General features: G+C 38.5%; 1 long non-coding RNA gene across 1 annotated transcript in view; it reads left to right on the top strand.

Moving 5' to 3' along the window:
* Window positions 1-9,125: 9,125 nt before the first annotated feature.
* Window positions 9,126-13,590, top strand: part of LOC134201050 (uncharacterized) — a 40,992-nt gene continuing 36,527 nt past the window's right edge. The window contains exon 1 of the long non-coding RNA XR_009976202.1: window positions 9,126-9,237. This is a non-coding gene — a long non-coding RNA (uncharacterized LOC134201050). The remainder of the gene's footprint in view (window positions 9,238-13,590) is intronic.

Here is a 13,590-nt window from a genome sequence, read left to right as displayed (position 1 = left end):
TCAAAATTTAAAATTATTATAACACGAAGAAAAAAGATGGACGCGCATTTCAATTTCGTATTTGTAAAATAATTAAAAACAATATAATGAGTATTTGAAGAAGTAAACGCATTTATTCATTTTCTTGGCCACCTCAAGATACATCTAAGAAATAGACGCAACAAGGCTATTTCAGCGTAACTTTAACTAGCAGGTGAGCTCACGGGGCTCAAACCGGAGTAAATATCCCGTAATAGTCCCACGAACATACAAATACATCGTAGATATTATTATGTCCATCCGACTGCCTTCTAAATAAACGCCACTTGTCCTTCCAATCATCGTAAAGCAAAACGAAAATAGCACATGATAACTAAAATTCATAACTCACATAATCAAGTATCCTTTGTTGTAACAAATAATGATTTTGATAGCGCAGGGGCGTGCGGTGTAATTTATTCAGCACAGCGGGTGTTGCTCTTCTCGAATTAGTTAACATGTGGGCCTTTCGCGAAATCGATATGTTTATTATTTTTATGGAAATCGAGGAGATTACGTTTTTTTTTTTTTTTTGTAAATTTGCAAACGAGAAAAATACAATCACGAACAAGGATCGGAAGGGGGAATTTAATTCATTTAATTCACTGTATTTTTTGGGTGTTTCAAAACGCTGCTCTGCTAAAAATCTTAGAAAAGTGACTCGACTGTGGCTAATTAGGTTTAACTCGTAAACATAATACATTTTATGTACACAGGACTCGCAAAAAATGAACCTATTGCGGCCTATATAAGGGCTCAGTTTCAAATCTACAAACATAGTTTAGAATCTGAAACATAGTTTAGAATGCGTTTCGGTTCGAAGGGTGGGGTAGCCGTTGTAACTATACTGAGGCCTTAGAACTTAATCTCGAGGTGGGTGGCGCATTTACGTTGTAGATGTCTATGGGCTCCAGTAACCACTTAACACCAGGTGGGCTGTGAGCTCGTCCATCCATTTAAGTAATAAAAAAATAAATAAAAAAAAAACTAGAATATTCTGAGGACTTCTATGAGTCATTCCTATTTCATGCTTATCTGGCTCTGTATATTTATCTGTAGATATGTTTTTTCATTCAACATTTAAAAAGATTCTACAGTGGTAGCCAACGGCTTCTGCTTCTGGAATTGCCGATGTTAGTGAGCGATAAAGACTACATACAACCAGATGAATCGTGCGCTCATCTGAATTTGATGGCGAAAAATAAAACCTATACAGCTCAGATCACCACGGAACTGAACGAACGCATTCAGAAAAGTAACTACAGAAAGGGGATTGCCCACTCTCCATAGTTTGCTAGGCCCAAGATGGACATCAAATATTACTATAAAAATGTACTGATTCAAATTCTTAAATGTATTGGATATCTAAAAAATATATTGAAATTGACGCCACTATTATAAAAAATATAATAAAAATAAAAACTCGTTTTGAGGTTAATTTTCTATATAAATAAGTGTCGGATTGTGAGATACTTCAAGAACTTTTCTTTTCTTAATGTTTAAGATGTTCCTAATGTATTTTTATCCAATAGGGTATAAAAACACACTTAATTCTTTAAATATCTATATTTTCTTCATCTTCATACACAATTAGTATCATCTAAAAATAGCAAAGGAGAGCATATACACGGTTTTAAATCTCGGTCAGGGTAAAACCACAATTCACACAATGTTTTTTAGTCGTAGTATGAAACGTTATTGATAAAAGTAAATTAAATCGAAGAAAAATCAAAACACATCCATTTTGTACGCAAGCACAACACCACAAGCAGCAAGCGAAGTATCAGTCAGTCAGATTAAATTCAGTGTTGTCAGTATAAAGAAAAATAATTACATGAAATTCATATATCGATTATTTTTTTAAATAACCGATAATTGATTTATATCTTAATCTTTTTTTTACGAGTACACATTATTTTTTATGTTTTTGTTTTAGTTGTACATATTTAAATAACAATACTAGTAAAGTTTTTTTTATTGCTTAGATGGGTGGGCGAGCTGACAGCCACCCTGGTGTTGCTAAGTGGTTACTCGAGCCCACATACATCTACAACGTAAATGCGCCACCCACCTTGAGATATAAGTTCTAAGGTCTCAAGTATAGTTACAAGTTAAAATCCAATGGGTATGTCTTCGATGTTATTTTATGTGCATAAAATCCATTAAAATCGATTGATTAATGATAATACTTAAAATGATTTATTTATATGTTTTATTTATATACTGAAAATATTTACTTCATACGTAAAAGGATTTGAAGCTGGCAATATTTTTCCCGCAAAAATAAAAATCCTTGTTTTTTCAATAGAGTTACTTTTTTTAAACTACTTATTGTAAACTATAGTGGCGCTTATTTGCAAGAAAGTAAATGCATATTTATTTATGACAAAATTAATGCACTAAGTATTTTTTCTATAATCTATTGTCCGCTTTGGGCCTAAAATGGGCCATCCCCTTTAATGCTATGTACCTACATACTCAATTTCACGGTTTTAATAACTGACAATTTAAATTTTCAGCACACCAAAGCTTTTGATACCTTAGAATACAATCAACCATACGGTTCTTCAAACGGTGAATGTTCACCTGATATCAAAAAGGGATATCAGAACAGTGATTAAGGTCTTCACGAGAAGCGTTTTATATTGGACGATATATTTAATACTGTAGATAGGTAAACTCATGGTACTAATTAATTTTTGGGGTATTTTATGTCATCTAGAATACTATTGTTTGGTGTACTATTTGGAACCAAGATACTATTTTGGTTCCAATGAACCAAGACACTATTTTGGTTCCAATAATGATTAGAAAAAAAACGTTACTCAATCTATAACTGTCAAGCATAATGTTCCTCGTGAATTACTAAACGCGAATGCTAAGTAGCTAATGGATCAGCCATACGAGAAGTATAATGGAATTTATCAAAAATCGAAGGGGTGTGTCGTTGCATCATCTTCCCCTAATTTGGTTTTTATTTTATTTCAACCCCAACCTAAGGGGCCAGTGTGTGGAATTAGTCTTACCATATGCGCTTCTACTTGTGTTACACATTGGCTTGAGCTGTTCATTTTTGGATTCAAAGCAAATATAAAATAGAGGGAGATAAATAAATAAATCACAACGCATGCTTTCGAAGCATTTTATTTTAAGGTCAAATTTAAATTTATCTGGTTAGGATCTGAATTTCTATCATCAAATGTTCTCGAGCGTTCAAAGCGGTTTCCGCGTTTCATTTTCAAATTTACTTAATCTAAAGTAATAATAAATAAATATTTACAAACAATCGCGCCACGTTAACTAGTCGCGTGCTAAGTTCGTAAAGAATTTGTGTTACAGGTACCAGATAACGGAAATAAATATAAGATTTTTATACATACAATATACATCCATAACTCTGGAAAAGACATTTTATATTTATCATAGAAATATCTTCTCTTGGCGGGATTCGAACCCGCGACCCCCTTTTATAGTGACCATGGCACTTACCACTACACCAGACGGCCGTTGAAGTGTTCAAGTGAAGTGTTCAAAAAAACATCCAAAATAATAAGAAAAATCAGTATTACATTTTGTGTGGCTTTCGAAGAGCAATTCAGTTACAGTTGTTTTTATCTATTTATTTCCTGAGCTGACTTGTCTGAAAAAAGAAGTATTCGGCATATAACCACCATTATATGTAATTGCTGCAATCCCATTATTTTTAACGTTCAATGATATGACTCGATGGTATATAATCGGTGCAGATTCGAAAACTGCATTACCATATTTTTAATCACAATTATGAAGAATAATAGATAAACATAATAATTTTTTATTTAAAATAAGCATGCCGATTGTAAAAAAATGTTAAAAATAATATTGTAAGTTAGACCTTAATAGACGATTTAGAATAATGATGATACGAATATGCGATCTGAATTACGTCTGAATCTGAATTATGTCTGATGAAAGATAAATCTTATGTCTCATATAGAACAGTAGAATAATATGTAATAGGTATTTTATCATAATTCTGTTAAAACTTCGACCACCAATTGCCATCAAATAGCCAAAAAAAAAGTTTGAATGTTATTTAAAAATATTGGGTGTACACATTAATTATCTCGGTTGTCGAGCACGAAATAAGGGTGATTGTCTAAAACGTAATCGGAGAACGGAACATGTGCGTGCGGTTTTAGGTTTAAATCGAATAACGATTACAATCGTAGATATTTGAACTTCACTATTAAGTGATCTTTTAAATACAATGCTCCTGAGACTTTGCGATGGCAGAAGCTTGTATATAAATTAAAAATTATGAACAACTGATTGTCGATGATTATTAATAATTTATTAAATATGAACGCTTCAAATGATACACAAGTTGTGTGCCTCTCGAACCACGTACTTCAATATTTATAAATCTTATTGAAAAAAATCGCATAGTTGTAACTTAACTACATATAATCTTGTATGCTTCGGGGTTTCATTTAATAAGAAACCTTTTTAGTGCAACATTATAGTACTCATTGAATTTACCTCAAGCACCGGTTACCGTCCTCACCGAACCCGTCGCTTGCGACGAAGGGCTCCACAAGTAAATTAACCCATAGACATAGCCCACTGAGTTTCTCTCCGGATCTTCTCAGTGGGTCGCGTTTCCGATCTGGTGATAGATTCTGCGAAGCACTGCTCTTGCTAGGTCCAGTGCTAGCAGCACTCCCAGTTTCAGCGCCGTGAGCTCACCTATTCGCCCGGTTACGCTGACATAGCCTCTCAAGGTAATCAGCTTAGGTAGGAAAAAATAATTGAATGTATGATCAAAATGGTAGGACCTCTTGTGACTCCGCACGGGTAGGTACCACCACCACCACCACCACCGCCATCTCACCTATCTCTGCCGTGAAGCAGTAATGCATTTCGGTTTGAAGGGTGGGGCAGCCGTTGTAACCACTTAAAACCAGGTGGGCTGTGAGCTCGTCCACCCATCTAAGCAATAAACAAAAATAAAAATCTTTAGATCCATCGGTACAGGCTTTACGATATCTCCACTGAGATATCGTGACTGTCTCACTAGACAGTCCGTCACGTTATTGTTAGATACGCAATAGCTAAAAATACGTTTTCGAATGACAAAAAAATACATTGAAAACAAATTAAAGTGCCCGAAGTAAAGCAGTTTGCATAAAGAGCATCTTATCGTTCATAATTTACCGACATCATTACAACTTGCAAAGACTCGCTCACACATGGTATCGGATACACTTGATCACCGTAAAACGCATTAAAGCAACGGTTCGTGTTTAATCTATAATGCGCCTTATCGCAATATTTTCCATTTCCGGGGAAAAACGGGAGCGTCGGCGGGGCATCGCCAGGGGAAATAAGGAAGGCTGAGTTTCACTTTGTTGTTTTTTCCTCTCGCGTACAGGGGAAAAATTTTCTACTTTCTCTTCGTTTACACTTACAACAGTTACCGGTGTTTCGCTCGCGATTGTTACCTGCATTCCGTTCCGTTGAATTAAATATATACGGTTAAAGGGTGAAACGTCTGGATTTGCATTGCGCTTGCAACGGCGCGGATTTGAGCTGTGTTTCAGTTGGAGAAACTTTTTTTTTTATTGCTTAGTTGGGTGGATGAACTAACAGCCAACCTGGTGTTAAGTGGTTACTGGAGCCCATAGACATCTACAACGAAAATGCGTCACCCACTTTGAGATATAAGTTCCTAGGTCTCAGTATGGTTACAACGGCTACCCCACCTTTCAAACCAAAACGCATTACTGCTTCACGGCAGAAATAGGCAGTGTGGTGGTACCTACCCGCGCAGTATATGTGGGTATGTAAAAAATCTCATACAGCTTTATATACAAGTAAAACAAATCCTTGTCCTTAATATATATATCATTAAATTTTCTAAATGTACTAATTCTGAATTTGATTGCAGCAGGATTTAGATTCTCTGTTACGTAATCAGATTTAAGAGTTAATTCTTGGCGAATTCGTATTGTCGATCGACGAACTATGTTGAAACAACAACATTGCGTAAAATTATAAAAAAAATTATCAATACACATATTTTTTTGATAATTATCAATAACTTTCAAAACATGATTTAGTTTTTTATTCCTAATTCCAAACAAATAGATCTAAAATAAATAAAAAATTGGAAAGGATTTCCAGCACCGCACTCTTTAAAAAAATTTTCACTTAATTCATCGGTGTGTTCCAAGATTTTTTTGTATTTTATTAGTCACTGATATGACTAGAGGGATTTTACAATTGCTCTGAAATTGTCGTATCAACTATTTGAAACGATTACAGGCGATAGTCGAAAATAAAATTTAGAACGAATAAATAAAATGTAAAAACTTGAACCGCAAAAGTCCATGTATGTATCCAGCAATTGCAATATTAACCTTTGTCGTACGTACGTAGATTTGACGCAATATACGCTTTATGAAAAAAAACTATTGGATTTACCATTCAAAGCGCAATATAAATTAGCCAAAAAAGAGAAATAATATTTAATAAGGAATGTCTTTACCGAGCAATATGGATTCTGGAATTTCCTTTGTAATTTTCCTCAGTCTACCGTCTAATTAGTTAATGTACCTTCTCATCTCCAATAATTTATTGAGACGGAGTATGATACCCCCCCTATCTATAATTTTCCCCCACTTTTCCCGAGACTCGCTCGCGGGAATTGAAGGCGGCGAAAAACTGAACCAAAATATTAATGCAGCGTTTCTATGGTAAGTATTGAAGAACGCATTTTCGGAATCGTAAGTTTTGATACTTTAAATTTTTTTGTGAATAATTCAAAATTTCAAATTCCGCAAAAAAAAAATATCCATATTTATGAAACAAATAAAAATAAACGATGATTAAGTTGCTCGAAGTATATTGCGAGTACTATTAAAAATAATATGGTCAGTACCGGTCAGTATCTATACAACTTTAAACTGTTCGAAATATCTCTCCCATTATTTACAAGGCAATACCAACCATGTATTCCTTTTATTAATCTTAATCGTACCAATCAAATTTCTCAGTGAAACTCGAGTTTTTTTATTAATATATTGTGAAAATATTATTTCTTTAAGAATATATTCATAATATACATAAACGGATTCAATTCAAATTTTTAGTGCACTAGAAGAATGTACGAGTATAGATCCGAACTTAAGTGGTCTCAATTGTGTAGTGGATAATGGCTGTCACGTCTTTCAAATCGGAAGACACGTCTGCTTCACGGCAGAAATAGACGAGATGGATATCTTCTTTTTTTGATGGAATTTCCCAAATTTTGTGGTTATGATTTATCATTAATTATGTGTAGAAGTCGTTAACAAAAATGGCTCCTATCTGTATCAGATACAGAGTAGTTGCATCTTTATCGCATTTAGATCGCTGTCTGTTAGATGTCTTAAGACTCGCTTGAATGTGCAGTAATAATGTTAAAGTATCAAGATTATTTTGTCGCGCTCATTAACACTCGCTTCAATAGCCATTCTCACCGGCGGATTAATCAAGGATTGTTTCGTTCCCAGTTTTACTGTGAAAAATTGTCACCATCAGAGGCTTTGGCGCCTCATCCGTAATAACCTGATGACGTATCGCACCGTTGACTTCATCCGTAATGTTTTGTATAAAATATCAGTTGATTTTTCAAACAAGATTTGAAATTGAATTGACTTCCATAGTATAATATTTTTTTAGGTTTAACGTTATTCGAGGTTTAACCTTATGTATCACTCATATAACTTAATGACAATAAATATTCAAGTAATTCCTCTACTTTAAAATATACACTCAAAATAATGGATTTGTTAAAAAAAATTAAGAATGCAATAAAAAATAAAAAAGCTAATAAACAATTGTTATTAATATTTACAACTAACCATTTAAAGAATTTAAAATGAAATACTTTCGAACGGACGTATGTTTTATTTTTATTTTTACTGTTTCCCATCCTTTCGGCAGAAGTCCATCCATACTTTTTCTCATAATAACTTCACATCTCCGTCGTGATTGGTTCGAGTCTCGAGGGGATTGAACTTCGTCAGCAAATGAGCAGTGAGCTAACACGATAATAATTTATAAGACACCCTGTATTATTTATTATACGTGAACTAACTTGGAATATCGGCAAACCGTAGTTTACAGGTGGGGAATACGACAAGGTAAATATCAAGTCGTTTATAACATCCATATTTAGAGCAAGGATGTAGTTTGATCCCAAATTATAGAACGCATTTTGGTAAGGATCTCAGTTAAATTAATTGTTTTGTGTGATTTAATAGTATTTATACAGTTGAACCTTTTTGAAAATACCCTAAACGTCAAATTAAATATTACAATATACCTATAGATTAAATTTTATTAAGGCACATTTTTTTAACCGAAATAATCAACGCGATAAGATTATGGAGTAGAAATTCTTCTTCATAGATTTGTGGCCTTGGGTAAGTTTATGTGAAAAATAAGTCAGTTTTAGTGGACCAGACGAAAACAAGAAATGGCATTAGCTTAAACATTCTCTGAGATCCTGACGTATTCGTTTATGACTTATATTTATTTAAAAAACAACAGTGTTCTAGATTCGTCGTAAACAATTATCTTAACTAGAGGTCCCGCAGTAGTCGAAATTCGACTATAATTAATTGGAATTGAAAGTTTGTACACTATTATGATTGTATTTTATACTATTCTATAAAAATAATAATATAGTCAAACAATATTTAATCTATTCTCAATTTGACAACAAACGTCAAGAACAAAAGTTTGACAATAAATAGTATGCATGCGTGTGTGCGTCAAATACATGGTATGTAGTGTGTGTAATATTTTCTTTATTAATTTAGTGTATCTTTTATGCTTTATTTTAAAAAAATATTAGCATTGTGCACTTCTTCTCTATATTCTCTATAAGTGTGGAAAATTTCATACTCCTCCGTCCGCGCAATTTTCGTAAAAAGGAATACAAAGTTTTTGCTTCACGTATTAATGTATAGATTGTCATAAGGATCAATTTCCGGAAAACTTCGCCAAAAAAATCTGGAAGACCGCCACTAATCTTAGCTTTTTTATTTTTAACAACAAACACATTATTTATAGCAGCTTGTACGTTCCAAAAACAAATAACTACGGGGTAGAAGCGACCGTGAAGAAGATATATTGTGCGGCGAGGGAATACAATTCAGGATAGCAAAGGTCGTTCACGTTAGTATAAATGTAAGTAAATTTGAATAAAACATTGCCGGGCTCGCTTGGTTTCCGCGGGTTCGTTTTTTTTTTTTTTCTTAACGTAAAAATCTTAGCTTGTTAAAGATAGGAATGTAGCATTATATAATATACGCATTTCAGATAATCTAACTACTTTGACATTTTCATTTCTGTGGACTTGGAAACTGTATTTGAAATTAACTGTTTTTTTTTTAATTCCTCTGGATAGGCAAACGAAGCCTCAGCCCACCCGGGGGATTATGGAAGTCCATAGACATCTCGGTTAAATTGTATTGAAAGTGAATTAATTCTATGGTCGATCGTCACACGAGACAGTAGACTATGCTCGTTAACTGATTTCTAGATCTTTCTCTGCCTTCAAGCAAAGTGAACATTTTGGATAACGAATTTTATAATTACAGTAAACGTTCTACACCCAGTGGCTCAAAGCTAGGATTTTTATCCTTCCTTATGTATACTGGAAACATATAAGATATTGATTCTGATTGGAAACTGATGATGATTCATCCGACCGATTTCGGCCATGGCGACCACTTTGACTCCTATCCGTCGATTTGGCGCTCGTGCGCTCGAAGATGGCTTATATAGCCTATCTTTGCGGCAAAACTCCTTGCGCATTGAGGGCACGTAAGCACGCCGTTCTCATAATTATAGGTTATGGCAGCAGGTGGGCGGGCCTTTAACTGGTCGCGTTTGTAATCAAGGTCAGCTTTACGCTGATCCTCGAACTCGCGTACTTTGCTGTTCACCATCCTGCGCCATTCTGGCCGCTGTGCTGCCAAGCGCTCCCATTGAGAGGGCTCTATATCACATCTCTTCATGTGTCGTTTCACGACATCCTTGTACCGCAGGAGTTGTCCGCCATGCTTTCGCTTGCCATCCTGCAATTCAGAGAAGAAGATGCGCTTCGCCACTCTTTCCTCCGTCATGCGTGATACATGACCGCACCATCGAAGCTGCCGACGCATTAAATAGGTCTCAATGCCACCAACATTGGCACGTCGCAAGACTTCGGTATTTCGCACTCTATCAGACCATCTGATTTTCATGATGGCACGAAGGCATTTAAGGTGGAAGCGATCCAGAGTGCGAATGTGGCGGCGGTACACACACCACGACTCGGAGGAGTATAGGAGGCTTGGCAGCACAATTGCCATGTAAACTGAGATTTTAGTGGCCAACTTAAGGTCGTGTGAGCAGAAGACCTTGGAATATAGCTTTCCAAATGCTGCAGCAGCGGCACCGACCCTGCTATTGATCTCATCATCAAGGTCACACTTGGATGTTAAAGTGTTCCCCAGATAGCGAAATTTATCCACCTGCTTCAACACATCCTCACCAAGGTTTATGGTTAGTGTCTCGTGACCGTGACTGTCCAGGGACATCACCTCCGTCTTATTGACACTAATCTTCAGGCCGAATTTACGGCAGGCTTGGTGAAAAACGGACATCAGCTGTTGCAGGCCGTCTGGGGATTCTGCTAAGAAGCACAAGTCATCAGCATAAATGATCTCAGTGATCAATGCATACGACACTTTGGTGCGAGCCTTAAGTCTAGCCAAATTGAAAAGGCTGCCGTCCGTACGGAAGCGGATGCGGACTCCTTGGGAAACAGTTTGTAGAACCTCTCTAACTACGACCGCAAAGTACAAGGCGAACAAAGTAGGCGCTAAGACGCATCCTTGCTTCACCCCACAGGTAACGGGGAAGAAGCCCGTTTGTTCACCATCTACAGTGACGCAGCATTGCATGTCGTCATGCAGGAGTCTAAGAAGCGCCACAAACTTTTCTGTGCATCCGAGCTTCCGTAACACCAACCATAAGGCTTCGCGAGGCACGCTGTCAAAAGCCTTCTCCAGGTCAACAAAACAGAGGTACAGCTGACGACCCTGTTCTCTGCTCTTTTCTTGTAGTTGACGCACAGAGAAGATCGCTTCGCATGTGCCTCGATCCGGTCGAAAGCCAAACTGAGTTTCGGGCAGGATCTTTTCAGATAAGTCCTTTAGGCGGTTTAAGAGTACCCTAGCAAAGACCTTTCCGGGGGCCGATAGGAGCGAAATACCGCGGTAGGAGTCGCAGTCAGATCGGTCGCCCCTGTTCTTATAGAGAGCAGTTATGCGCGATACTTTAAAGCTATCCGGAACGCGCTCTTCCTCCCACATACGAACAAACAGTTCCCAAACCAACGTGTGCAAATCCTCTCCACCGTACTTGATCAGCTCTCCTGGTATAAGGTCAGCGCCAGCCGCCCTTTTATTTTTTTGCTGTCTGATGGCAGTAACAACCTCGTCACGCAATAGGGGCTCGTCCAGCTCAAGGGCAAGAGGGAGTTGAGGCATTAGAGCGATGCTTTGCAGATCTGCTGATCGATCCACATTCAGCAGGGCATTGAAGTGCTCTGCCCAGCGCCTTAGTACATTCTCCTTGCTTGTTAAGAGGTGCCTACTATCTAGAGCCCTTAAAGGAACCTTTGCATGGTTGGATGTACCCATCAGCTTGCGCACCTCGCTATAGAACTCACCGAGCTGGTTTGTGTCAGTGAGCCATTGCATATGAATAGCTTTGTCCTGCCACCACTTGTCTTTTATTTGTCGAGACAGCTTACGCAGTTCAAGGTCACTAGCTTTGACCGCCGCAACGCTTCCTTTACGCCTTCTGTGCTGTCGCAAGAGATCACGGTGTTTGTCGAGTGCCGCCCGCAAAACTTCATCATTTCCATCAAACCAGTCTTCATTACGACGGCATTTTCTACCCAGTGCAATTGAAGCGGTATCCATGATATGAGATGATAAAGCTCCCCAGTCAGCATCAACATCACCTGTCTCATTAACTGGCAACAGCTTCTTAGACAAAACTTCAGCATAGTTCTTCCTCACCTCAGGATCTCTTAGCTTCTCTATGTCCAAAGACGCAAGCTTTTTCATAGGAGATCTACGCGGGTGGCGGAGGCGGAGTCGTAGCTTAGTGACAATAAGTCGGTGGTCAGACCAGCAGTGCGCACCACGCATAACACGGGTGATCTGCACTTGGCTGAAATCTCTTTGCCTTACGATAGCATAGTCGATCAAATGCCAGTGCTTGGATCTTGGGTGCATCCATGTCGTCTTGTACTTAGCGGCAAGTCTAAACATAGTGTTCGTAATTGCTAGACCGTATTGAGCACAAAGACTGAGCAGCAACTGACCATTGCTGTTCATGTTGCCGACTCCGTGTCTACCCAGAACTCCAGGCCAAGCCTCATAGTCCCGACCAACCCTGGCATTGAAGTCGCCCAGCAATAGTACCTGCTCTCTGGCGTCTATACTGTCAAGGCAAAGAGTCACTTCCCCATAGAATTTGTCCTTAATGTCATCAGACTTGTCAAGCGTTGGAGCATATACACTGATGACATTAAGGTAATTGTCTTTATCCAGGTGAACTCGCAGTGTGGTAACGCGGTCCGAGATATGTACAGGGTACTCCTCTAATCGCTTTACTAAGTGATTCTTGATGGCAAATCCTACACCTGAATGTCGCGTTTCAGAGGCAGCGGTACCTTTCCAGAAGAAAGTATAACCAGCACCTACTTCCACCAGCTCTCCTTCATCGGCAAGATGTGTTTCGCTGAGAGCAGCCACATCTACGTTGTAGCGATGAAGTTCCCGAGCTACTATGGCGGTCTTGCGTTCAGGGCAGGCGTTGCCATCTCGATCAAGAAGCGTTCTCACGTTCCACGCGCCAAATGTCATGATAGATGTTTTTATAATATTTCTTTTGCAACGTCGACCACGATTTGACTGATGCAGTGGCAGCCGCGGTTACTACCACTTATCAAATGGGACGAGCAATTTTTAGGGCACCTTTTCTAGCCCCCTCCCCGGCTGAGCGAGGAAAGCAGTGCCTCCCTAAACAGGGCTGCTTTGTCATCTCGGGTGCTGCCGAACCCACGCCGTCGCCCCAAACTCGCAGCGCAAGAACGACCACGGTGTGTACTCACACCCCCGAGACCGCCTGTGTGCAGGTATCGGACAAAGCCTAGCTTACATCAGGCTAGACCTCTCTACTTCTACTCATCGCCACAGGACTTTTGCTTATTCGGAGTCCATTAACGGAAGCGGTCAGATACGCAGGATATATTTAGGTGCGCAAACGTTTGCGCTCACGCAGGCGCACACCCTCGTCCTATCCCTTCTTGGATCAGTGGAACAGGAAACCGCTACGACTGAAGAAGGGGTTGGATGTTGTGTCTGGCCGACGGTGACTATATGCCCTCCACCATCGCCCTAGGCCATCCACCTTGCCTTGCTGACCTGCCGAGTCCGCCAAGTCACGTTGCATATCTGCGTTGTGTTGCCTTCCTCG

Source organism: Bombyx mori, chromosome 23 (genome assembly GCF_030269925.1).
Source record: "Bombyx mori chromosome 23, ASM3026992v2".
NCBI lineage: Eukaryota > Metazoa > Arthropoda > Insecta > Lepidoptera > Bombycidae > Bombyx > Bombyx mori.
This window is presented reverse-complemented; position numbering and strand designations above follow the sequence as displayed.